We start from the raw sequence: 27,238 nt of genomic DNA on the forward strand, positions 1-27,238 counted from the left end.
GAATTGAGTTGGAATTTTGATGGGGATTGCATTGAATCTGTAGATTTCTTTTGGCAAGATAGCCATTTTTACAAGGTTGATCCTGCCAATCCATGAGCATGGGAGATCTTTCCATCTTCTGAGATCTTCTTTAATTTCTTTCTTCAGAGACTTGAAGTTCTTATCATACAGATCTTTCACTTCCTTAGTTAGAGTCATGCCAAGATATTTTATATTATTTGTGACTATTGAGAAGGGTGTTGTTTCCCTAATTTCTTTCTCAGCCTGTTTACTCTTTGTGTAGAGAAAGGCCATTAACTTGTTTGAGTTAATTTTATATCCTGCTACTTCACCGAAGCTCTTTATCAGGTTTAGGAGTTCTCTGGTGGAATTTTTAGATCACTTATATATACTATCATATCATCTGCAAAAAGTGATATTTTGACTTCATCTTTTCCAATTTGTATCCCCTTGATCTCCTTTTGTTGTCGAATTGCTCTGGCTAGGACTTCAAGTACTATGTTGAAGAGGTAGGGAGAAAGTGGGCAGCCTTGTCTAGTCCCTGATTTTAGTGGGATTGCTTCCAACTTCTCACCATTTACTTTGATGTTGGCTACTGGTTTGCTGTAGATTGCTTTTATCATGTTTAGGTATGGGCCTTGAATTCCTATCTTTCCAAGACTTTTATCATGAATGGGTGTTGGATCTTGTCGAATGCTTTTCCACATTCAAGGAGATGATCATGTGGTTTTGTCTTTGAGTTTGTTTATATAATGGATTACATTGATGGATTTCCGCATATTAAACCATCCCTGCATCCCTGGAATAAAAACCTACTTGGTCAAGATGGATGATTGCTTTAATGTGTTCTTGGTTTTGGTTAGCGAGAATTTTATTGAGTATTTTTGTATCGATATTCATAAGGGAAATTGGTCTGAAGTTCTCTATCTTTGTTGGATCTTTCTGTGGTTTAGGTATCAGAGTAATAGTGGCTTCACAGAATGAGTTGGGTAGAGTACCTTCTGTTTCTATTTTGTGGAATAGTTTGTACAGAACTGGAATTAGATCTTCTTTGAAGGTCTGATAGAAATCTGCACTAAACCCATCTGGTCCTGGGCTTTTTTTGGCTGGGAGACTATTAATGACTGCTTCTATTTCTTTAGGGGATATTGGGACTGTTTAGATCGTTAACTTGATCCTTGTTTGGTACTTGGTATCTGTCTAGAAATTTGTCCATTTTGTCCAGGATTTCTAGTTTTGTTCAGTATAGCCTATTGTACAAGGATCTGATGGTGTTTTGGATTTCTTCAGGATCTGTTGTTATGTCTCCCTTTTCTTTTCTGATTTTGTTAATTAGGATTTTGTCCCTGTGCCCTCTAGTGAGCCTAGCTAAGGGTTTATCTATCTTGTTGATTTTCTCAAAGAACCAACTCCTTGTTTGGTTAATTCTTTGAATACTTCTTCTTGTTTCCACTTGGTTGATTTCACCCCTGAGTTTGATTATTTCCTGCCGTCTACTCCTCTTGGGTGAATTTGCTTCCTTTTTTTTCTAGAGCTTTTAGATGTGTTGTCAAGCTGCTGTGTGTGCTCTCTCTAGTTCCTTTTTGGAGGCACTCAGAGCTATCAGTTTCCCTCTTAGAAATGCTTTCATTGTGTCCCATAGGTTTGGGTATGTTGTGGCTTCATTTTCATTAAACTCTAAAAAGTCTTTAATTTCTTTTTTTCTTCCTTGACCAAGGTATCATTGAGAAGAGTGTTGTTAAGTTTCCATGTGAAATTTGGCTTTCCATTATTTATGTTGTTATGAAGATCAGCCTTAGTTCTTGGTTGTCTGATATGATGCATGGGACAATTTCACTATTTTTGTATCTGTTGAGGCCTGTTTTGTGACCAATTATATGGTCAATTTTGGAGAAGGTCCCGTGAGGTGCTGAGAAGAAGGTATATCCTTTTGTTTTAGGATAAAATGTTCTGTAGATATCTGTTAAGTCCATTTGTTTCATAACTTCTGTTAGTTTCACTGTGTCCCTGTTTAGTTTCTGTTTCCACAATCTGTCCATTGATGAAAGTGGTGTGTTGAAGTCTCCCACTATTATTGTGTGAGGTGCAATGTGTGCTTTGAGCTTTACTAAAGTGTCTTTAATGAATGTGGCTGCCCTTGCATTTGGAGCATAGATATTCAGAATTGAGAGTTCCTCTTGGAGGATTTTACCTTTGATGAGTATGAAGTGTCCCTCCTTGTCTTTTTTGATAACTTTGGGTTCGAAGTCGATTTTATTCGATATTAGAATGGCTACTCCAGCTTGTTTCTTCCTACCATGTGCTTTCGAAAATTGTTTTTCAGCCTTTCACTCTGAGGTACTGTCTGTCTTTTTCCCTGAGATGGGTTTCCTCTAAGCAGGAGAATGTTGGGTCCTGTTTGTTTAGCCAGTCTGTTAGTCTATGTCTTTTTATTGGGGAATTGAGTCCATTGATATTAAGAGATATTAAGGAAAAGTAATTGTTGTTTCCTTTTATTTTTATTGTTAGAGTTGGCATTCTGTTCTTGTGGCTGTCTTTTTTTGGTTTGTTGAGGGTTTCTTTCTTGCTTTTTCTAGGGCATGATTTCTGTCCTTGTATTGTTATTATCCTTTGAACGGCTGGATTTGTGGAAAGATAATGTGTGAATTTCGTTTTGTCGTGGAATACTTTGGTTTCTTCATCTATTGTAATTGAGAGTTTGGCTGGGTATAGTAGCTTGGGCTGGCATTTGTGTTCTCTTAGTGTCTGTATAACATCTGTCCAGGCTCTTCTGGCTTTCATAGTCTGTGGTGAAAAGTCTGGTGTAATTCTGATAGGCCTTCGTTTATATGTTACTTGACCTTTCTCCCTTACTGCTTTTAATATTCTCTCTTTTTTTAGTGCAATTGTTGTTCTGATTATTATGTATTGGGTGGAGTTTCTTTTCTGGTCCAGTCTATTTGGAGTTCTGTAGACTTCTTGTATTTTCATGGGCATGTCATTCTTTAGGTATGGAAAGTTTTCTTCTATAATTTTGTTGAAGATATTTCCTGGCCCTTTAAGTTGAAAATCTTCATTCTCATCAACTCCTATTATCCGTAGGTTTGGTCTTCTCATTGTGTCCTGGATTTCCTGGATGTTATGAGTTAGGATCTTTTTGTGTTTTTTATTTTCCTTGATTGTTGTGCCGATGTTCTCTATGGAATCTTCTGCACCTGAGATTCTCTCTTCCATCTCTTGTATTCTGTTGCTGATGCTCTCATCTATGGTTCCAGATTTCTTTCCTAGGGTTTTTATCTCCAGCGTTGCCTCACTTTGGCTTTTCTTTTTTGTGTCTACTTCCCTTTTTAGATCTTGGATGGTTTTATTCAACTCCATCACCAGCTTGGTCGTGTTTTCCTGCAATTCTTTAAGGCATTTTTGTGTTTCCTCTTTAAATCTTCTACCTGTTTAGCTGTGTTCTCCTGTATTTCTTTAAGTGAGTTATTAAAGTCCTTCTTGATGTCCTCTACCATAATCATGATATATGTTTTTAAATCCGGTTCTAGCTTTTCAGGTTTGTTGGGGTGCCCAGGACTAGGTGGGGTGGGAGTGCTGCTTTCTGATGATAGTGAGTGGTCTTCATTTCTGTTAGTAGGATTCTTATGTTTGCCTTTCGCCATCTGGTAATCTCTGGAGCTAGTTGTTTTAGTTGTCTCTGGTTAGAGCTTGTTCCTCAGGTGATTATGTTAGCCTCTATCAGCAGACCTGGGAGACTAGCTCTCTCCTTAGTTTCAGTGGTCAGAGTACTCTCTGCAGGCAAGCTCTCCTCTTGCAGGGAAGGTGCCCATATATCTGGTGTTCGAACCTGCCTCTTGGCAGAAGTTGTATTCCACTCACCAGAGGTATTAAGATCCTGTGGAGGGTCCTGTGAGGATCTTGGGGGTGTCCAGAAACTCCAAGTGCAAGGAACCCTGGTGCTGGAGTGGACCGCAAGGGACATGTGCCCCTGATCAGGCCGGGTTATCTGCTTCCCTAGTTAATGCAGTCTCAGGTCCCACCCGATTGGATTGGAGCAGACTCTGTGTTTCACTCACCAGAGGTCTTAAGATCCCGTGGGGGATCCTGTGTGGGTCCTTGCGGGTCTCCGGAGACTCTGCGGGCAAGGAACCCCCGCAAGTTAGGTTCTTAGAAGTTGCTATTGCGACAAGCCAACTTCTGCTCCACTCGAGCCCCGGGCTACCTTGCCAGCAGAGTCTTGCCCAACACCCGCAAGGGCCCACACAGGATTCCCCATGGGATCCTAAGACCTCTGGTGAGTGGAACACAGCCCCTGCCCCAATCCAATGGCGTGGACCCTGAGACTGCGGTAAATAGGGAAGCGGACTACCCGGGCCTGACCTGGGGCACAAGCCCCTTCCGCTCCACTCGAGCCCCGAGATACCTTGCCAGCGGAGGCGCCCGACACCCACAAGGGCCCACACAGGATTCCCCACGGGATCCTAAGACCTCTAGTAAGTGGAACACAACTCCTGCCAGGATTCCGGTTCGAACACCAGATATCTGGGTACCTTCCCTGCAAGAAGAGAGCTTGCCTGCAGAGAATACTCTGCCCACTCAAACTAAGGAGAGAGCTATCCTCCCAGGTCTGCTTATAGAGGCTAACAGAGTCACCTGTAGAACAAGCTCTTAACAGAGACAACTATAACAGCTAGCTTCAGAGATTACCAGATGGCGAAAGGCAAATGTAAGAATCCTACTAACAGAAATTAAGACCACTCACCATCATCAGAACGCAGCACTCCCACCCCACCTAGTCCTGGGCACCCCAACAGAACCGAAAATCTAGACCCAGATTTAAAAACATTTCTCATGATGATGATAGAGGACATCAAGAAGGACTTTCATAAGTCACTTAAAGAATTACAGGAGAGCACTGCTAAAGAGTTACAAGCCCTTAAAGAAAAGCAGGAAAACACAACCAAACAGGTAGAAGTCCTTAAAGAAAAACAGGAAAACACATCCAAACAGGTGATGGAAATGAACAAAACCATACTAGAACTAAAAAGGGAAGTAGACACAATAAAGAAAACCCAAAGTGAGGCAACGCTGGAGATAGAAACCCTAGGAAAGAGATCTGGAACCATAGATGGGAGCATCAGCAACAGAATACAAGAAATGGAAGAGAGAATCTCAGGTGCAGAAGATTCCACAGAGAACATCGACACAACAGTCAAAGAAAATACAAAATGCAAAAGGATCCTAACTCAAAACATCCAGGAAATCCAGGACACAATGAGAAGACCAAACCTACGGATAATAGGAATTGATGAGAATGAAGATTTTCAACTTAAAGGGCCAGCTAATATCTTCAACAAAATAATTGAAGAAAACTTCTCAAACATAAAGAAAGAGATGCCCATGATCATACAAGAAGCCTACAGAACTCCAAATAGACTGGACCAGAAGAGAAATTCCTCCCGACACATAATAATCAGAACAACAAATGCACTAAATAAAGATAGAATACTAAAAGCAGTAAGGGAGAAAGGTCAAGTAACATATAAAGGAAGGCCTATCAGAATTACACCAGACTTTTCACCAGAGACTATGAAAGCCAGAAGAGCCTGGACAGATGTTATACAGACACTAAGAGAACACAAATGCCAGCCCAGGCTAATATACCTGGCCAAACTCTCAATTACCATAGATGGAGAAACCAAAGTATTCCACGACAAAACCAAATTCACACAATATCTTTCCATGAAACCAGCCCTTCAAAGGATAATAACAGAAAAGAAGCAATACAAGGATGGAAATCATGCCCTAGAACAAACAAGAAAGTAATCCCTCAACAAACCAAAAAGAAGACAGCCACAAGAACAGAATGCCAACTCTAACAACAAAAATAATAGGAAGCAACAATTACTTTTCCTTAATATCTCTTAATATCAATGGACTCAATTCCCCAATAAAAAGACAGACTAACAGACTGGTTACACAAACAGGACCCTACATTCTGCTGCTTACAGGAAATCCATCTCAGGGAAAAAGACAGACACTACCTCAGAGTGAAAGGCTGGAAAACAATTTTCCAAGCAAATGGTCTGAAGAAACAGGCTGGAGTAGCCATTCTAATATCGAATAAAATCGACTTCGAACCCAAAGTTATCAAAAAAGACAAGGAGGGACACTTCATACTCATCAAAGGTAAAATCCTCCAAGAGGAACTCTCAATTCTGAATATCTATGCTCCAAATGCAAGGGCAGCCACATTCATTAAAAACACTTTAGTGAAGCTCAAAGCACACATTGCACCTCACACAATAATAGTGGGAGACTTCAACACACCACTTTCATCAATGGACAGATTGTGGAAACAGAAACTAAACAGGGACACAGTGAAACTAACAGAAGTTATGAAACAAATGGACTTAACAGATATCTACAGAACATTTTATCCTAAAACAAAAGGATATACCTTCTTCTCAGCACCTCACGGGACCTTCTCCAAAATTGACCATATAATTGGTCACAAAACAGGCCTCAACAGATAGAAAAATATTGAAATTGTCCCATGTATCCTATCAGACCACCATGGCCTAAGACTGATTTTCAATAACAACATAAATAATGGAAAGCCAACATTCACGTGGAAACTGAACAACAATCTTCTCAATGATACCTTGGTCAAGCAAGGAATAAAGAAAGAAATTAAAGACTTTTTAGAGTTTAATGAAAATGAAGCCACAACGTACCCAAACCTATGGGTCACAATGAAAGCATTTCTAAGAGGGAAACTCATAGCTCTGAGTGCCTCCAAGAAGAAAAGGGAGAGAGCACATACTAACAGCTTGACAACACGTCTAAAAGCTCTAGAAAAAAAGGAAGCAAATTCACCCAAGAGGAGTAGACGGCAGGAAATAATCAAACTCAGGGGTGAAATCAACCAAGTGGAAACAAGAAGAAGTATTCAAAGAATTAACCAAACAAGGAGTTGGTTCTTTGAGAAAATCAACAAGATAGATAAACCCTTAGCTAGGCTCACTAGAGGGCACAGGGACAAAATCCTAATTAACAAAATCAGAAAAGAAAAGGGAGACATAACAACAGATCCTGAAGAAATCCAAAACACCATCAGATCCTTCTACAAAAGGCTATACTCAATAAAACTGGAAAACCTGGACGAAATGGACAAATTTCTGGACAGATACCAGGTACCAAAGTTGAATCAGGATCAAGTTGACCTTCTAAACATTCCCATATCACCTAAAGAAATAGAAGCAGTTATTAATAGTCTCCCAGCCAAAAAAAAGCCCAGGACCAGACGGGTTTAGTGTAGAGTTCTATCAGACCTTCAAAGAAGATCTAATTCCAGTTCTGCACAAACTTTTTCACAAGATAGAAGTAGAAGGTACTCTACCCAACTCATTCTGTGAAGCCACTATTACTCTGATACCTAAACCACAGAAAGATCCAACAAAGATAGAGAACTTCAGACCAATTTCTCTTATGAATATCGATGCAAAAATCCTTAATAAAATTCTCCCTAACTGAATCCAAGAACACATTAAAGCAATCATCCATCCTGACCAAGTAGGTTTTATTCCAGGGATGCAGGGATGGTTTAATATACGAAAATCCATCAATGTAATCCATTATATAAACAAACTCAAAGACAAAAACCACATGATCATCTCCTTGGATGCGGAAAAGCATTCGACAAGATCCAACACCCATTCATGATAAAAGTCTTGGAAAGATCAGGAATTCAAGGCCCATACCTAAACATGATAAAAACAATCTACAGCACATCAGTAGCCAACATCAAAATAAATGGAGAGAAGCTGGAAGCAATCCCACTAAAATCAGGGACTAGACAAGGCTGCCCACTTTCTCCCTACCTTTTCAACATAGTACTTGAAGTATTAGCCAGAGCAATTCGACAACAAAAGGAGATCAAGGGGATACAAATTGGAAAATAGGAAGTCAAAATATCACTTTTTGCAGATGATATGATAGTATATATAAGTGACCCTAAAAATTCCACCAGAGAACTTCTAAATCTGATAAACAGCTTCGGTGAAGTAGCTGGATATAAAATTAACTCAAACAAGTCAATGGCCTTTCTCTACACAAAGAATAAACAGGCTGAGAAAGAAATTAGGGAAACAACACCCTTCTCAATAGTCACAAATAATATAAAATATCTCGGCGTGACTCTAACTAAGGAAGTGAAAGATCTGTATGATAAAAACTTCAAGTCTCTGAAGAAAGAAATTAAAGAAGATCTCAGAAGATGGAAAGATCTCCCATGCTCATGGATTGGCAGGATCAACATTGTAAAAATGGCTATCTTGCCAAAAGCAATCTACAGATTCAATGCAATCCCCATCAAAATTCCAACTCAATTCTTCAACGAATTAGAAGGAGCAATTTGCAAATTCATCTGGAATAACAAAAAAACCTAGGATAGCAAAAACTCTTCTCAAGGATAAAAGAACCTCTGGTGGAATCACCATGCCTGACCTAAAGCTTTACTACAAGCAATTGTGATAAAAACTGCATGGTACTGGTATAGAGACAGACAAGTAGACCAATGGAATAGAATTGAAGACCCAGAAATGAACCCACACACCTATGGTCACTTGATCTTCGACAAGGGAGCTAAAACCATCCAGTGGAAGAAAGACAGCATTTTCAGCAATTGGTGCTGGCACAACTGGTTGTTATCATGTAAAAGAATGGGAATTGATCCATACTTATCTCCTTGTACTAAGGTCAAATCTAAGTGGATCAAGGAACTTCACAGAAAACCAGAGACACTGAAACTTATAGAGGAGAAAGTGGGGAAAAGCCTTGAAGATATGGGCACAGGGGAAAAATTCCTGAACAGAACAGCAATGGCTTGTGCTGTAAGATCGAGAATTGACAAATGGGACCTAATGAAACTCCAAAGTTTCTGTAAGGCAAAAGACACCGTCAATAAGACAAAAAGACCACCAACAGATTGGGAAAGGATCTTTACCTATCCTAAATCAGATAGGGGACTAATATCCAACATATATAAAGAACTCAAGAAGGTGGACTCCAGAAAAATCAAATAACCCCATTAAAAAATGGGGCTCAGAACTGAACAAAGAATTCTCACCTGAGGAATACCGAATGGCAGAGAAGCACCTGAAAAAATGTTCAACATCCTTAATCATCAGGGAAATGCAAATCACAACAACCCTGAGATTCCACCTCACACCAGTCAGAATGGCTAAGATCAAAAATTCAGGTGACAGCAGATGCTGGCGAGGATGTGGAGAAAGAGGAACACTCCTCCATTGTTGGTGGAATTGCAGGCTTGTACAACCACTCTGGAAATCAGTCTGGCGGTTCCTCAGAAAATTGGACATAGTATTACCGGAGGATCCAGCAATACATCTCCTGGGCATATATCCAGAAGATGCCCCAACGGGTAAGAAGGACACATGCTCCACTATGTTCATAGCAGCCTTATTTATAATAGCCAGAAGCTGGAAAGGACCCAGATGCCCCTCAACAGAGGAATGGATACAGAAAATGTGGTACATGTACACAATGGAGTACTACTCAGCTATTAAAAAGAATGAATTTATGAAATTCCTAGCCAAATGGATGGACCTGGAGGGCATCATCCTGAGTGAGGTAACACATTCACGAAGGAACTCACACAATAATAATGATAAGTGGATATTAGCCCAAAACCTAGGATATTCATTCATTTTTAAGATGTATATAAGTCTTTTGTCTATGTGCATGGGGTGCCCTTGGAGGCCAGAGTAGGGTGTCTGAACCCCTGAAAACAGAGTTACAGATGGTTGTGAGCTGCCATGTGGGTGCTGAGAACCGAACCCAGGACCTCAGGCAGCAAGTGCTCCTAACCACTGAACCGTTTTTGTAGCCTCCATCGTCTTTTTTTCCCTTTTTGGTACTGGGTGGGAGTAGAACTCAGGGCTGTATGTGAGAGACAATCTAACCCCAAAAGCCTTTGAAGGTAGAGGCTGTTTCCCAGCTACTATAAGAGAGAGAGAGAAAGAGAGAGAGAGAGAGAGAGAGAGAGAGAGAGAGAGAGAGAGAGAGAGAGAGAGAGAGAGAGAGAAAAGGAGAGGAGAGGAGAGGAGAGGAGAGGAGAGGAGAGGAGAGAAGAGAAGAGAAGAGAAGAGAAGAGAAGAGAAGAGAAGAGAAGAGAAGAGAAGCTGGGCTGCTGGGCTAGAACCACAGATACTTTGCTACTGGTTTCAAGTTGAAGACTGGATAGAAGCAAAGAAATGAAAGCAATCTCCAAATGCAGCATAAAATAGTGGATATAGTCTGTGCTAGTGCCCTAAAGATGCCTTACCCTGGTCACATTTTGATTTCAAAGGGTGAGTCATAAGGAAAGCTAGGAGTAGCATGTGAGTCACCTATTGCACTGTTCTAGTCTTTGGTCTTTTCAAGTCTCTTCTCAATATTGACTATAGAAACTTTAAAAAATAAAATAGAAGAAAAAGGAGGAAGAAGCGGAAGAGGAAGCAGAAGCGGAAGCAGAGGCAGAAGCTGAAGAGCTGGAGCTGGTGAGACAGACCAGTGCTTAAGCACACTGACTGCTCTTTCAGAGAGGCTGAATGTGGCTCCCAGCCCTCACACTGGGCTGCTCACAACTTCCTAGAACTCCAGCTTAGGGGATTGATACAATGTCTATGGCTTCTGAGGATACGTGCATTCATGTGCACATACCCACACGCAAATGTATAATTAAAAAAAATAACGAAAGAGTTGAGGATTGGGAGTATAGTTAAATGGTAGAGCAATTGCTTAGTATATGTGATGTCCTATCTTTAATTCCCATCCAAAGTACCACCAAAAGAAGAAGGAGAAAGAGAGAAGGAGGGGAAGGAGAGGAAGAGGAGGAAGGAGGAGAGGGGAAGAGAGGGTACACAAGGTAGTGCTGACATTTCATGCTTACCTTGGGTCCTCAGAGTTTTTGCCTGGCTCTCAGCTATGCTGTGTCATCTCACTCTGTACACAGGCTCTTCTCTCTTACAGTTCTTTCTACTCTTTAAGATCTAATGCAAAGGTTCATTTAACATTTGTACTGCTTGCTCCAGGAAGGTAGGGCCAGGGCCAACACCTAACAGTCATCATAACTTCTGGTGTCAATCTGTTCTGCGTACAGCCAGCCTTGATGTTTTCTTTTGTTTTTTGTTTTTGTGTTTTTTTGTGGGCACACAGCATCACCCACCTTCCTTTTCATTGTGATTGAGAGTCATCACTTCATAGACCCTAGCTATCCTCATAACTGTCCTGGGGAAATAATCTTACCTTTTGAAGATTTTATAGACTTAAATTAGGTACATTCTGTATCAAGTGCCTTGAACATGTGGTCTATCCCAACAGTTATTTGCTAACCTAAAATTCAATCTGCATTTGGAGATTCGGCTGCAGATACTGGTTTGTTCTAGTATCATACTGTATCCTGAGAAATAGGTGAGTGATCCTGGAAAGTCATTCTGCTATTTAGGCAGTGGTGACACTGGGAGTCTGCAAGTTGAAGAGGGTATGGTGCCAATCCAAGGGCCTTCTTTACACTTCACCCAGGTTCATACCCATACACACGTTTTACAAGGTTCTATTTTTATTAGAGCCGAGCTTGTGAGGCTTTCTTTTAAAGGATTGCTCTTGTTTTCACTTCTGGCTGTTTTTTGTGCTTGGTTACATTAATTCTTCAGATATGCTTTGTGAGAGAACTCATCATCAAAGTAAGTAATCTGTTTTTTACATGAAACGCTATTTTCAGAAAGGTTCTCTTAATGCATTCCTAAATATTCACTAAGATGAATCATAGGGAAGAAGTGACTAACATAGCTGGGTACTTTATTACTCTTTGTCACTTCATCATTTAATTTATCTTTCCATTATAGATCCATGCGTGCTCACTACAGAGGATTTGGAAACTACAGATAAGGGAAAGGAAGAACATTTGTTATAGTATCACCAAAGAGATAACTATTGTTGACAGTTTGATAGCCTCATCTTACACACACACACACACACACACACACACACACACACACACACACACGCACACGCACATGCACACACACAGAGGGAGGCAGAGATACAGGGAGACAGAGATAAAGAGAGACACATAGACAAAGTGAGGCAGACAGATACAGAACGACAGAGACAGAGACACAGAGAGGACAAACACACACAGAGACAAGAGAAAATAGAGACACAGAGACACAGAGAGATAGAGATATTCAGAGAGACAGACACACAGAGAGATGGTCAGACAAACAGAGAGAGACAGGCAAATACACACACAGATGAGAGAGAAATAGACACACACACACACACAGACAGAGACAGAGACAGTCAGACAATTACAGATCACAAAGACAGAGACACAGAGAAGAGTAGAGGCAGAGAGACACACAGAGATAGAGATGGAGAGAGAGACAGACAGACACACACACAGATGAGAGAGAAACAGAGGCAAAGAGAAAGAGACAGAGAAACACAGAAACAAGAGAGAGGCATAATTCATATAATCAAAGGGTAGCAAACTCTTATGGTATACTAAATGTATTCTTCTCAACTATAAATCGTGACCCTAATGAGCTATTTCATCAATTCCTTTTACCACTTGTTGCTGACATTGCATCCCTGGTCTTCTCTCCTGTCCCATTGCACTCATTTTTCTCCACACCAAGAATCATGATATAAGCTCATCATTTCCTAACTTTAACAGAGCTTATTGAGCTGAGCTGTGTATGTTATGAATCTCTCTCTCTCTCTCTCTCTCTCTCTCTCTCTCTCCATTTAGTATATTACATAAGAGCAGTTTTGAGAGTTTAAGCTTTGTTGGTGGGATATAACATAACCATTCCCACAGTAAAGAGAGCAGGGCATTGAGTAAACAGAATAAACCAATTGTCTGCCTTTGGGAGAGTTAAGAATTGTTTAAAGATGAAGAAAAAAAAAAAAAACCCAACTGGGTGGTTCACCATACTCTTTCTGAGTTAATAGCAACACATAAAAACATACATCCAGGTTGTTTTGAGAAGACTTAAGGGTGAGCTGAGACTCACTGGACAGCAGCCCCAGGAACCAGGCAGTCACCACACTACGCACAAGACTGGGAGCACAGTAGGGCTTGTGCATCCAGTAGATGACTCAGGAGGAATGCTTGGGAAGTCCAAGCCACACAACTACTGTCGATGTCGGGCTAAGGATGCTCTCAGCCAACCATTGAACTGATCATGGGGTCCCCAGTGGAAGACTTAGAGAAAGGACCGAAGGAGCTGAAGAGGTTTGCAACTCAATAGGAAGAACAATATGAACCAACCAGGGCTCCCAGGGACTAAACCACCAACCAAGGAGTACACATGGAAGGACCCATGGTTCCAGCCATATATGTAGCAGAGGATGGCCTTGTTGGGCACCAATGGGAGGAGAGGCCCTTGGTCCAGTGAAGGCTCAATGCCCCAGTGTAGGGGAATGCAAGGGCGGGGAGATGGGACTGGGTGAGTGGGGACATACACTCATAGAAGCAGGAGTAGGGGGGATGGGATAGAGGGTTTTGGGGGCGGGAATTGGGAAAGGGGATAACATTTGAAATGTAAATAAATAAATAAATATACCCCCCCCCAAAGAGTCTTGAGAGAAAGCTAAACTCAGTCACGTTACCACGCAAAAGGACAAACACATGGTTTTCTTGCTTCCAGCTTTGCTGTTTCACTGAGCTGTGATACAACAGGCAACCTCTTGGTTAAGATGAGAGGAATTCTACCCACTGTCAAGTGCTGAGGGAAAGTTTGATCCTTGGTAGAGCTCCTCTGTTACAGGGCTTTCAAGACCAGGATGGAAAGACCAAGGGATTGAGATGCCGAAGCAGAGTAGTGGTCTTGGTAAAGATTTGATGTAGGATTTTAGGGTATTTTAACAGCATTTGTTCATGAGATTAACTAAATTCTTAACATTTCGGTAGCTCTGTGATAAAAGACCAAAGTTAATATAGTAATGGGTTGCATTAAGGTGATTAAAGAGATTCTTGCAAGGCATGCTGAAATAAAGACCCAGATTAATGTTTCATTAAATCCAAAGCATAATTTTAAACTTAAGAGTAAAAAGTGAGGTGGGGACTCACGGGATACACAGCTGAATACGTTTCAATTAAAGTCTGGAAAATGATGAGCATCACAGTTAACTCGCAGTGTGGTAAAATATCAGTGCAATCGCAGAGTGACCAAACTAGGACTCCTGGTCTACCTGCTGAATGTTAGGGGTAGGCATGATGATCCAGGCCTATGATCGTGGTACTCAGGAGGTTGAGGCAGAGAGATTGATGGGGGCTGGGGTAGGGGAGGGAAAGAAAGAGGAGAGAAAGAGAGGGGAGAGAGAAGGGAGAAAATTAGAACATAAAGCAGAGGAGATTTTTATTATTATACTGGAAATGTAGAAGACAATTTTCAATACTTTATTGGGATACTGAAAAAATCACAGAAACCACAGAGATGATGGAAAATTGAGAAAAATGAAAGAAAAACTATACTAACTAAAGTATGAATAAATGAAAGCTAAAACAAACAAACAAACAAACAAACAAACAAACAAACCAGGACAGGCCTAGGAGCACAGTATAGATAAAGAACAGAGGTTTGATCTCTATCATTGCACCCGCACACACACACACACACACACACACACACACACACACACACACACTGCAGGTTTAAAGGACTCACTGTATCTCACATGAACATCCTGCTCATAGGAATTCGTTTCATGAACAAAGGAAGGCTTCACAGTGAGGCTCATGCCACCCAGAACGGTTTACTCATCACAGTGCAGGAGGGGGTGGTAGTGGCTGTGGTGGTGATGGGATTACAACAGTGACACCATTGGGCCAAATGGGAGGCCAGTAGACATCAGATCTTTGCCTGACAGCATTTCTCAATAATGGGGTGGGGTCAGGCCTCCAAGTCTTAGGATGGACCAGAAAACAAACAAACAAACAAACAAACAAACAAACAAACACTGGAATCTGAAGTTATTCTGAAGACAAAATAAATAAAATAAAATAGAGACAGAGAAAGGCTATTTTTATTAGATATTTTCTTTATTTACATTTCAAATGTTATCCCCTTTCCTAGTTTTCCCTCTGAAAATCCCCTTTCCCCTTCCTCTCCGCCCCCCCCAACCCACCCACTCCCATTCCTGGCCTTGGCATTTGCCTATACTGGGACATAGAACCTTCACAGGACCTAGGGCCTCTCCTTCCATTAATGACCGACTAGACCATTCTCTGCTACCTTTTTAAAGGATATTTTTAAGAGTAATTTTCATCACAAAACAGCAATGCACCTGTGCTGCACTACCAAAGAAAACAGAGCTTTTGAAGCAAATGGAGTCAGTCAAACTAAATTGAGGAATAATGGTGAGAACACATCCTAAAGCTTGTTATTAAATGAAAGTCACAGAGAGATGATACTACACTCAATAAGATGGCAACAGCCATATATACTAACAATATTAAGCATTCATACGTAGGGGGGACCCTGAAGTCCTATGTTTTACTAGTGAGGCTGAGAAGGTAAACAGCCACTCTAGGGAACGGTTCCACACTTTATTAAAATTTTAAAAATATGTTTTCAGGTGTTGCTGCAATTATACTCCTAAGAAAAGATTTGTATGTAAATGCTCATAATCACATTATTGATAACAGTTCCCAAGTTATGTTATCCGTTAACTAGCATATGGATAAACACAATACAATGTGCATAGAGAATGGAATTCACTACTCAGTAATTAAAAGCAACAAGTTTTTAATGGTTGGACCTTGAATAGATTATGTTCTCCAGTCCCCTGGTTGTGTGATGTATCTGTCTGGCAACCTGGATCACCTAATTGTCTGTCTTTGTTATATCACTAGACATCTATGACTGTCAATCCCAGCTGGTTGACACTCATCAGTTTCCTTGGGGAATCACACACTAAGTCTACAGCTGCTTTTTATTTTCCTTCTCTTTGGTTTTCTGCTGTGATCTTTTTCTATTTTCCTAACCATGCTCACATCCCTAAACTTTCAGAGGTTTCATATGCCTTTTAGGTCCCAGGACAAATCCACAGTCTCAGTAAACGTCTGCCAATGTATCTTTGCTGCCCTCATTAGGTCCCACGTCTCTTTCTCCTTTCCTCTGCATCCCCTCATCTAGTCAGAGTTCTTTTTCCTTTCATCGAATGTCCCACCTGTTTCTCCTGTCTCTTTTGCTTCTCATTCCATTAGGGATCAATGCTTTATATCTCCTTGTCTCTGAGTCTTCAGCATGAGCTCAGTTACTCCAACTTTACATACGTGTGTAAGATGATAACGTGTTTGCCATCTTAAAAAGTCTCACTGACGCATGTGACCCCTCACTCACTACCTCATTTAGTATGCACCTTCAGATGTTTATCAAGACTATTCCAAGGCTAGGCCTTCTCCCAGGATTCTTGGCCTGCATACCATCAGCTGATTGGTTATCTTCACTGGAAGCATCCCTAAACTCACAAGATGCTTATAGTGTAACTTCTTAATCAGTTCCCATTCAAAAATCTGCTTAAAATTCAACTTCTTTCTCCTATTCTACCCACTCCGCGTTCTACCTTTATTACCTTTTCATTAAGTGTTATTTCTCTTTAGCTGAAAAAGCCAGAAATCTTACTGTGAACCTTACTGTCTCCTTCCTTCTCTTATTTAACTGACAGCCTACTGTCCTATGTTCTATGCCACAGTTGTCGGGTAATCTGCTCACTTCTCTTTAACCCCAATGCCACACTCTTGTCCCTATGACCCTCATCCTTCCTGTAGATTATTCCAACAGTTTCTGGATTTGTTTACTGCTCTCACCACTCACACATTTATTCATTCCATAACTAGAGGAACATTTAAATATGTTTATGTTCCACCACTAGCTAAAATCTTTTAAATGTTTCCTACTACTCATATATTCCTAATTTCTGTAAAAATGTTTTTAAATGTGTGTGTGTATGCAGTATGTGTGTGATTTCACACATGTGTGTGGTATCTGTGCTGTATGTGTCTGGTATGTGTGTTCATGTGTGTGCAGGTGGTATATACATGGTGTGTGTATGTATGCTGATGTGTATGTGCATGTGTGTGTGTGGTATATGTGCTTTGTGTGCAGTGTGTGTGTGTATGTCTATATGTGTGTGAGTAGGTATGCATAATTGTCTGTGTGTATGGTATGTTGCATATGTGTGTGTGTATTTGTATATTTATGGTGTATGCATGCATGTGCTATGTGTGAAAGGTACAACTATGTGTAATGGGAAAACTTGCAGGAGTCAGTTCTCTCCTTCTACCATGGAGGTTTGTCTGGTCAAACTCAGGTCACCAGGTTCCAAAACTTTTATCATGAAGGGGTGTTGGATTTTGTCAAATGCTTTCTAAGCATCTAACTAGGTGATCATGTGATTTTTGTCTTTGAGTTTGTTTATATAGTGGATTACATTGATGGATTTCCATAGATTAAACCATCCTTGCATCCCTGGAAGGAAGCCTATTTGGTCATGATGGGTGATTGTTTTGACATGTTCTTGGATTCGGTTAGCGAGGATTTTATTGAGTATTTTTGCATCGATATTCATAAGTGAAATTGGTTTGAAGTTCTCTATCTTTGTTGGGTCTATATGTGGTTTAGGTATTAGAGTAATTGTGGCTTCGTAGAATGAATTGGGTAGAATAACTTCTGTTTCTATTTTGTGGAAGAGTTCTAGAAGAACTGGAATTAGGTCTTCTTTGAATGTCTGATAGAACTCTACACTAAACCCATCTGGTCCTGGGCTTTTTTTTTTTTTTTTTTTTGGTTGGGAGACTATTAATAATGACTGCTTCTATTTCTTTAGGGGATATAGGACTGTTTTGATCATTAATCTGATTCTGATTTAACTTTGGTACCTGGTATCTGTCTAGAAATCTGTTCATTTCATCCAGGTTTTCCAGTTTTGCTGAGTATAGCCTTTTGTAGAAGGATCTGATGGTGTTTTGGATTTCTTCAGGATCTGTTGTTATGTCTCCCTTTTCATTTCTGATTTTGTTAATTAAGATACAGTCCCTGTGCCCTCTAGTGAGTCTGGCTAAGGGTTTATCTATCTTGATGATTTTCTCAAAGAACCAGCTCCTGGTTTGGTTGATTCTTTGAATAGTTCTTTTTGTTTCCATTTGTTTGATTTAGCCCCGGAGTTTGATTATTTTCTGCAGTCTACTCCTCTTGGGTGAATTTGCTTCCTTTTGTTCTAGAGTTTTTAGTTGTGCTGTCAAGCTGCTAGTGTATGCTCTCTCTAGTTTCTTTTTGGAGGCATGCAGAGCTATGAGTTTTCCTCTTAGAAATGCTTTCATTGTTTCCCTTAAGTTTGGGTATGTTGTGGCTTCATTTTCATTAAACTCTAAAAAGTCTTTAATTTCTTTCTTTATTCCTTCCTTGACCAAGGTATCATTGAGGAGAGTGTTGTTCAGTTTCCACGTGGATGTTGGCTTTGTATTATTTATGTTGTTATTGAATATCAGCCTTAGTCCATGGTGATCTGATAGGATGCATGAGACAATTTCAATATTTTTGTATCTGTTGAAGCCTGTTTTGTGACCAACTATACGGTCAGTTTTGGAGAAGGTACCATGTGGTGCTGAGAAGAAGGTATATCATTTTGTTTTAGGATAAAATGTTCTGTAGATATCTGTTAAAACCATTTCTTTCATAGCTACTGTTAGTTTCACTGTGTCTCTGTTTAGTTTCTGTTTCCACGATCTGTCCATTGGTGAGAGGGGTGTGTTGAAGTCTCTCCCTATTATTGTGTGAGGTGCCATGTGTGCTTTGAGCTTCACTAAAGTGTTTTTAATGAATGTGGCTGCCCTTGCATTTGGAGCATAAATATTCAGAATTGAATGTTTATCTTGAAAGATTTTACCTTTGAGGAGTATGAAATGCCCCTCCTTGTCTTTTTTGATAACTTTGGGTTGGAAGTTGATCTTATTTGATAATAGAATGACTACTCCAGCTTGTTTCTTCAGACCATTTGCTTGGAAAATTGTTTTCCAGCCTTTCACTCTGAGGCAGTGTGTCTTTTTCCCTGAGATGGGTTACCTGTAAGCAGCAGAATGTTGGGTCCTGTTTGTGTAGCCAGTCTATTAGTCTATGTCTTTTTATTGGGGAGTTGAGTCCATTGGTATTAAGAGATATTAAGGAAAAGTAATTGTTGCTTCCTGTTATTTTTGTTGTTAGAGTTGGGATTCTGTTCTTTTGGCTGTCTTCTTTTAGGTTTGTTGAAGGCTTACTTTCTTGCTTTTTCTAGGGTGTAATTTACGTCTTTGTATTGGTGGTTTTTTGTTATTATCCTTTGAAGGGCTGGATTCGTGGAAAGATATTGTTTGAATTTGGTTTTGTCATGGAATACTTTGGTTTCTCCATCTATGGTAATTGAGAGTTTTGCTGGGTATAGTAGCCTGGGCTGGCATTTGTGTTCTCTTAGTGTCTGTATAACATCTGTCCAGGATCTCCTGGCTTTCATAGTCTCAGTTGAGAAGTTTGGAGTAATTTTAATAGGCCTGTTTTTGTATGTTAATTGACCTTTTTCCCTTACTGCTTTTAATATTCTCTCTTTATTTAGTGCATTTGTTGTTCTGATTATTATGTGTCAGGAGGAATTTCTTTTCTGGTCCAGCCTATTTGGAGTCTGTAGGTTTCTTGTATGTTCATGGTCATCTCTTTCTTTAGGTTTGGGAAGTTTTCTTCTATAATTCTGTTGAAGATATTTGCTGGCCCTTTAAGTTGCGAATCTTCATTCTCATCTACTCCTATTATCCGTAGGTTTGGTCTTCTCATTTTGTCTTGGATTTCCTGGATGTTTTGAGTTAGGGTCTTTTTGCATTTTGCATTTTCTTTGATTGTTATGCCCACATTCTCTATGGAATCTTCTGCATCTGAGATTCTTTCTTCCATCTCTTGTATTCTGTTGCTGATGCTCACATCTATGGTTCCTGATTTCTTTCCTAGGTTTTCTACCTCCAGTGTTTTCTCCCTTTGGGTCTTCTTTATCATTTCTACTTCTATTTTTAGATCCTGGATGGTTTTGTTTAATTCCATCACCTGTTTGGTAGTGTTTTCCTATAACTCTTTAAGGGATTTTTGTGTTTCTTCTTTAAAGGCTTCTATCTGTTTACCCGTGTTTTCCCGTATTTCCTTCTTAAAGTCCTCCATCATCAACATGAGAAGTGACTTTAGATCCATGTCTTGCTTTTCTAGTGTGATGGTATATCCAGGACTTGCTAAGGTGGGAGAATTTTGTTCTGACGATGCCAAGTAACTTGGGTTTCTGTTGCTTCTGTTCTTTTGCTTGCCTCCTGCCACCTGATTATCTCAAGTGCTTGCTGCCCTCAATATATCTGTTTGGAGTCTGTCCTCCTATAATCCCAGTTGATTCAGGACTCCTCAGAGTCCAGCTTTCTCTGTGATCCTTTGATTGTGGTCTCCTGTGGACCTGAGATTCTGGGTGTGTCAGAGTTCTTTTCAGTCAAGCTTCCTCTGAGACCCTGAAATACTGCTGTGACCCAGCTCCTGTTATCCTGGTATCCTGTTGTCCTAAGATCCTGGGTGTGTTACAGTGCCTGGGAATAGTGTCTCCTTTGAGGACCGTGGAGCTGTCTGGTTCAGTGATCCTAAGATCATGTGGAGAGTCTTCTGGGGACTGCGGGGGTGTCTGCTGATTCTGTGCCCAAGGTGACCCCGTGCTGGTGTCGACTGGAAGGGACTTGTGCATTTTTTCTTCTAAATAAAGTATATGATAAATAATATTAGAATGGAGATGATAATGTTTGATTAGTTGTTAGGTGACAGAATTTAATAAAAACAATTCAGTTTGTTTGTAGTTATAAATCAGAAAGTCTCCTGAGGATGCAGCTTGGTGGCAGTGCTCTTGCCTACCTGGGGGCCTTGGTCTCAGGACCCAGTAGTACAGACATACTAAAATGCTAAAATGAAAAAGAAAATAAAAGAAATAGAAATTAGAATATCTTATATTAAATCCCGAAGTGTCCATGAGGTCAGGCCGATAGACTTTCAGTTGGTTAGTTATTAAATATTTCACAGTGTTTTTGAGATCAGAACAATGGCTTCTTATGAAATGCTTCCAGACTTTTCTACATGGAGCTGAAGAGTTGAAGGTGCTGTTGTGTACTCAGAGTCAAGACTATGAATAACAAACATGGAAGGCTCAGTCACCACTTTCTGGTCAGGGGAGGCACAAAGGAGATATGGCCCAGCATGGAGTGCTTTATTAATGTCATCATCCCTTATAGGGGAATTAGTTTTTAATTTAAGCACAAAATAATTGTCAGGAACAATTTATTCATTTGCCTACCTTGTCTGCTCTTATCCCACGTTGATAATCTTTGACTTTTCTTAATAATTGTTTACATTGCTGAAAACAGGGCCACTTCATCAGTGCCTGACGTAATACAGAAGACCACTCTTCATGCCACATTCCACTTGTAGTGACAAACTTTCCAGGCTTTTCTTGGGGAAAGTAACAATACCAAAGAAAGGAGAACTATTAAACATATGTTACAAATGTGAATGAAATCCTTCAATTTATTTCATTGTACAGTGCTATTTTTGCAAGCATTCTATACTCTACAATGCTAACAAATTGTATATGTATATGCATATGTGAACAGAATAGAATTCCATTGTGAGTTAGACATAGACATAGAAGTCTCCTTTGTCACAATCCCATGTCTGAGTGTATTTGACTATTCTTCTTAAACTTTATTTATTGTATGTGTTCATGTGTTTGCACATGCCATGGCACATGCCATGGCACACACATGCCACAGTACATGTGAAAAGGGCAGAAAACAACTTGAGGGAGTCAGTTTTTCCCTCTGCCATGTGGATTCCTGGAACTGAACTTAGGTCCTGAGTCTTGGAGGCAGCCTCCTGACCCACTGAGACTTCTCACATCTGAATTCTTTTTTTTTTCCATTTTTTATTAGGTATTTAGCTCATTTACATTTCCAATGCTATACCAAAAGTCCCCCATATCCACCCACCCCCACTCCCCTGCCCACCCACTCCCCCTTTTTGGCCCTGGTGTTCCCCTGTACTGGGGCATATAAAGTTTGCAAGTCCAATGGGCCTCTCTTTCCAGTGATGGCCGACTAGGCCATCTTTTGATATATATGCAGCTAGAGTCAAGAGCTCCGGGGTACTGGTTAGTTCATAATGTTGTTCCACCTATAGAGTTGCAGATCCCTTTAGCTCCTTGGCTACTTTCTCTAGCTCCTCCGTTGAGAGCCCTATGATCCATCCATTAGCTGACTGTGAGCATCCACTTCTGTGTTTGCTAGGCCCCGGGATAGTCTCACAAGAGGCAGCTACATCTGGGTCCTTTCAATAAAATCTTGCTAGTGTATGCAATGGTGTCAGCGTTTGGATGCTGATTATGGGGTGGATCCCTGGATATGGCAGTCTCTACGAGGTCCATCCTTTCATCTCAGCTCCAAACTTTGTCTCTGTAACTCCTTCCATGGGTGTTTTGTTCCCAAATCTAAGGAGGGGCATAGTGTCCACACTTCAGTCTTCATTCTTCTTGAGTTTCATGTGTTTAGCAAATTATATCTTATATCTTGGGTATCCTAGGTTTGGGGCTAATATCCACTTATCAGTGAGTACATATTGTGTGAGTTTCTTTGTGAATGTGTTACCTCACTCAGGATGATGCCCTCCAGGTCCATCCATTTGGCTAGGAATTTCATAAATTCATTCTTTTTAATAGCTGAGTAGTACTCCATTGTGTAGATGTACCACATTTTCTGTATCCATTCCTCAGTCTCAGGTTCCGCGCGATTAGATTGGGACAGGCGCTGTGTTCCACTCACCAGAGGTCTTAGGATCTCGTGGGGAGTCCCGTGTGGGCCCTTGCGGGTGTTGGGCAAGACTCTGCTGGCAGGTAGCCCGGGACTTGAGTCGAGTGGAAGGGCTCACATCTGAATTCTTACAGTATATCATCAAGAAAAAGTAAGACATAAAAGAAGATTTTCTTTATCTCAAATTTGGCATTAATTAAATAATTGAGCTATTAAATCACTTAGCTATTGAAGGCATTTATTTGTTTATTTTATTGGTGTATATTCATTGTATAACATAATGGGTTTCATTATGACATTTTTATACATGCATATCATATATTATGATTGTATTCACCTCCACAGCCCATCACTTCATACCCTATTTTTAGAAAATATCCATGTGTGTACTGCACCAAGGCAAGGAACTAAAGAAAATAGCAACAATCAAAATTTTGTCTGTTGATAAAGACAACATCAGGGGAGGCTGCTTGTCATTTGATGATGAAAACAACAGTCTTATAACAGATTTACCACAACAGCAGGGGACCAGTGAGAAATCCCCAGGGAGCCAGGACAAGAAGCCTAACTTGGAGACTGAGGCCAAACCACGTGTGTATATATTTCTTATGAAATATGTTTATTTATTTTAGAAAATGAAAATAATTACAGGTCTTCTAAAAAAGGCAAAGAAACTGGATCCCATCTCTAGTGCTGCAGAAACAATTCTGCAATAGCATAAGAGAAAAAAAAAGTGAAATAAAGCAGAGTATGTATGTATGTAAATATGTATGTAAGTATGTATACATGCCTGTATGTATGTCGGAGGAAAGTCCCCTAAGTCAGGGTTATGTAGATCAACAAGCCACAGAAAATTCCCTTAAGGGGGTCTGTGAAATGGAATAGAATTAATAAAATAAAAAGAGATTAATGGATATATGATTATTGGCAAACATTACTCAGGTGAAGAAAAAAAATATGATTATATACAAAGAAATAGGAGGCTGGATGGTGGTAGTGCATGCTTTTTGTCCCAGCACTTGGGAGGCAAAGGCAGGCAGATCTCTGACTTCAAGGCTACCCTGGTCTACAGAGTGAGTTTCAGAACAGCCAGGGCTGCACAGAGAACCCTGTATTGAAAACAAAATGAAACAAAACAAAAGGCTGAACTTTGGCTGGCTCAGAATTCTCCTTAGAGAAGATAAATACTGAGGAACAATAAATCATTTATTTCAAATTTCTATGAGACTTTACTAATCTAATGTCTATTTCAATTAGATTTCATGTGTAAAGGCAAGAAGACACTTTCTCAGACACAAGGAATGGAGAAATGCTTTGAATTATTAACTGTATAATTCCCATATGCCAACAATAAGCAAAATATGACATAAACTATTAAAATATAGGCTTAAGTCAAATGTTTCCACTAAAGTGAATATTTAAATTAAATGCAAATTACAAGTTTTGGAAGACAAAACACACGCTCTTAAAACTTTATTAGCAGGAATTTGGACTAAAGAAATCATGCCAAGTGGGATGTGTCTGTTAGAGCAGGTTCTGTGTGCTTTTGCATGCAGACGTACGAGCACACGCCAGTGCTTGGGGTGCCCCATAGCACTGTAATGGCTGTTCACAGGCAGTGAATGGTTAGCTGAAGTGGATATTCAGGTTGTGTGACCTGCCTGGTAACTGTTTGGCATCTCATACCGCCTAAATGAATGACTTGCCAAGTGAACCATTATGGTTAATCCCTTCACTTATATCCCATTGAGCATCTTTACTCTAACATTTAAGAATTTCTGAGCAGGTGCATATCTTGCCTATACACACCCTGCTTCTATTTCCTTCACATTAGACTATGCCACTTCTGTGTGGCTTCCCGTTGTGTTTGAAGATGACCACTCAGATGCTACATCTGCTACATATTAGATTTTATAATATCAAGATTTCTTTGTTCACTACAATACCCTACATAATGGTTCATAGTTACCTGCATACTATGACCATTACTGCATAGTTTATTCTTAATTACAAGTCTGTTGACAGCACAGGATATATTGATTGTTATTATAATTCCTTACAGCTTACACCTGCTGGGTCTCTGCAGTAAGTGAATATATAATACAATTTTTAATTATCCTTTAAGTACACCTTGGCTACTAAGAGTAGAAGGCTCTGAAACATTGTCCTCTCATTTTAAAAGTGATAGGATTGAAATGATTTAGTTGTGTGGATTATGTCTGCTTAATTAAGAAGAGAAAAAACTTCAACCAGTGTCCAGATCCCTTGCTCTCTCTTCAGGACCCTTTAACCAGGATAGCTCATTTTTGGACAAACATATGGTTCCTGGTACTGCTAGCATGTGCTTCTTTTATTGCCCAAAGCTTATCATTTTGGTGTTATTTAGTCCATGATCCAAAAATCTAGATTTCCTTCTTTGACACCATCTGCATCGCCAGCCTCTCACCTCCTGTGGCCTCCTTTTTCTTTGAAATACCCAACTGTTAGTTGGACAGAGAAATGACAACACCACCTGTGTCCTTCAGATTTCTCATCCCAATGTTTCCTGGAGACTGTACTATTGCCTAATTAATTAATTAATTAATGTTCACCGGGCAGCTATTGTGTGCCAAGAACTGAACTAGCTGGTTGTTTTCCAATTGAAAAGTAACCTAATTGGTAAAGAGTGAAGTGGATATTTCTATTACTACATTCAAACAAATAAGTCGCCTTCTTCCCAGTTATGGTCTCTGTCTTGCTTTCTCCATAAAATTCTAAGAAGCCACCTATGATGTCCTGGAATTAAATTTTCATTTCTTTTTCAAAACCTTAGTTTTATTTATTTTTATTTTTTAAAAAAATATTTATATGTTCATTTAGATACTTTGGAAAATCAGATAAGCGAAATAAAGGAACTTTTAAATACTCATTTAAATCCTTTATTTAAACATTCAAATACACAATTCAATGTATTTAAATACATTTAAAGATGTATTCTGAGTAGATCTTCATTGTGATGTCAGACTTGAGGTTGAGGAGAGAGGCTCCTAAAAAAGACATTTATCCATGTTCATTTCTGTGTGTTTAACCTTTCAAGATCAGAACAAATTTTATTATTAAAGAAAAAAATCTGAATGTAACATAGGAACAAACAAAATTAAGAATATATTTTGCATGCTTTCCCCAACCAGCCAGTGTTTCCTAAACCTGAAGAATCATAAAGATATTCACATTTATTGGCATAAAAATATTTCTGGTCATTGTAAAGTTATCACACCTGGAGTATACTCAAGGACCTTGGAGCTATCTGCAACATATCTGATTCACAAAGCATTACAATCCTTAGTACACAGTTACAATGATCACTATGAGAAGATAAAATTTTAATGGCTCATAATGTAGGGGGACATTTCATGGCACATAAAAATTGCAAATGGGTGATTGATGTATTTTTTAAAGAAAATGCAATTTTCTTATAATCAAAGACCGTCATTTCGAAATGACTATGATGTGCCTTATTTTACCTAGCTAATTTTCAAGGATGAAAGAGAAAAAAAAACGCAAACCATTTTGGTGAACATGAAAAGAATGCAAAGGGGATTTTATAATACATTTCTCACATGAAAATGTTCTAAAAGTTTGAATGACAGTTTTACTTATAGGCCTTAAAAGGATTATTATCATAGATATGTCAAAATTTACCTTCCATGACAGATATTATGTTGTTACATGTCATAACAAAGGATGAAAATAGCCTGGTGATGCATCCATACTGTAGAATTCTATGTTGGCCTATAAAATAATATTAGAAAGGAATATGTACTGAGTCAGAGAAATGCTCATTATGTAGTGTTAGAGTTAAAAATTATACAACACGTTACAGAGACGGAGTTTGGAGCTGAGATGAAAGGATGGACCATGTAGAGACTGCCATAGCCAGGGATCCACCCCATAATCAGCATCCAAACGCTGACACCATTGCATACACTAGCAAGATTTTATTGAAAGGACGCAGATGTAGCTGTCTCTTGTGAGACTATGCCGGGGCCCAGCAAACACAGAAGTGGATGCTCACAGTCAGCTAATGGATGGATCATAGGGCTCCCAATGGAGGAGCTAGAGAAAGTAGCCAAGGAGCTAAAGGGATCTGCAACTCTATAGGTGGAACAACACTATGAGCTAACCAGTACCCCGGAGCTCTTGACTCTAGCTGCATATATATCAAAAGATGGCCTAGTCGGCCATCACTGGAAAGAGAGGCCCATTGGACTTGCAAACTTTATATGCCCCAGTACAGGGGAATACCAGGGCCAAAAAGGGGGAGTGGGTGGGCAGGGGAGTGGGGGTGGGTGGATATGGGGGACT

Source organism: Mus musculus, chromosome 4, assembly GCF_000001635.26.
Source record: "Mus musculus strain C57BL/6J chromosome 4, GRCm38.p6 C57BL/6J".
Taxonomy (NCBI): Eukaryota; Metazoa; Chordata; class Mammalia; order Rodentia; family Muridae; genus Mus; species Mus musculus.